Consider the following 1,633-nt stretch of genomic DNA (forward strand, 5'->3'; position numbering starts at 1 on the left):
ATATTTTGATGAATAAAGGTGATTATTTGAAAATATTTATTTATTTATAATTTCCCCCAAAAAAACGACAGGACTTTTTGAATGACCTGGTATATTGTCTTTGATTGATTATAATTAAATAAGCTCCTGTTGAAGCTCTTGGTTTACTGGAAAAATTGAAGAACACTTACCAAAAAACAAAATAAGGTTTTATATATATATTCTAGAAAGATTAAGGATGTTTTCTCTTTCTTAAGAATAAGGAATAAATATTACTGATTCTATTTATAATCTTTAACTTTCTTGAGACTGGTTAATTTTGTTTAAATAAATAATTCAATTTTTATCCATTTTTGTCACAAAACATTTTATTTTTCTTATAAGTCCGATGTTTCGGCTATTCCTAGGGAATTCTTAATACAATTTTGGAACTAAAAATATTTAAACACTCAACTTCATGCAGGCTATTCTGCCTAGGTCATAACACAATTTCTAATTAGTCAACTTTTACATTTAAAACAAAAATTAAAATTCATTTATCACAGTCACTTGCATCAGGTTGTGATTTTAACAAGTGACTGTGATAAATGAATTTTAATTTTATTTTTTAATGTAAAAGTTGACTAATTAGAAATTGTGCTGTGACCTAGGCAGAATAGCCTGCGTGAAGTTGAGTTTTTAAATATTTTTAGTTCCAAAAATGTATTAGGATGTCCCTGAGGATGGCTGTATTGGCCAAAACGTCGGACTTATAAGAAAAATAAAATATTTTGAGACAAAAATGGATAAAAATTGAATTACTGATTCTATTTAATGGTTTTTTTATTCATTAAAAAAAATCGTAATGAGGATTTAAATAAAGTAGGTATGAAAAAATAAAATTGTTTTATGGAAAATCTAATCATTTTCAGTTATATCATTGTCTGAAACCTTTATTACCATTTTTCAAATAAATTAAAAGTTGAAAATTTTTCATCTGGAGGATTTTTTTCTTTTGCTGACCATTGTTCTCTACATTTTATCCAATTTCAATGTGTTAATACATTGGAAAGCTGTATGTCTGATTTTTTAACCTACATTAATTAAATTTAGACTTAATTTTAAGGACTAGATATTAGTTTTAAATAAGGAAAAACTTTTCAAACAATTTATTTTATATATCTTGTTCTTATTTGTTTCGTTTGATCCCTTCTGTGCAACACAGTTTCATGTACATTGGTTGAGTCATTCTGAAATTATTTCCATTTTTTTATTTTTCAGTATGCTGTAAATCGAATATTTGGGATCAAAAAAGATTTATTTTTTCTTTTAACTCTTATTTAAACGTTTCTTGATGTGCTAAAAGCTAGTAAGAACTCCGTTTCACTCCTAAAAATGTTTTACTGCACTTTGATAGGATAGTCTGTCCAAATTGTTTTAATATCATATTGATGAACATTGGGATTACATATTGCCGTGTACGGGGCTCGGGGTTTCTAAGCCCGACTGGGGGTTCCCCGTACAGGTATTATATTTAAATTTATTCATATATCAATGTATTTATATTATGTATTTGTATTTATATTGTATATTTATATTATGTATTTATATTATATATTTATATTATGTATCTCTATCGGTTCCTGATGGGAACTGACTGAAAAGGGATGCGCTA

Source organism: Halyomorpha halys, unplaced genomic scaffold, assembly GCF_000696795.3.
Source record: "Halyomorpha halys isolate HHAL.00 unplaced genomic scaffold, Hhal_1.1 Scaffold803.1, whole genome shotgun sequence".
In the NCBI taxonomy this organism is placed as follows: domain Eukaryota; kingdom Metazoa; phylum Arthropoda; class Insecta; order Hemiptera; family Pentatomidae; genus Halyomorpha; species Halyomorpha halys.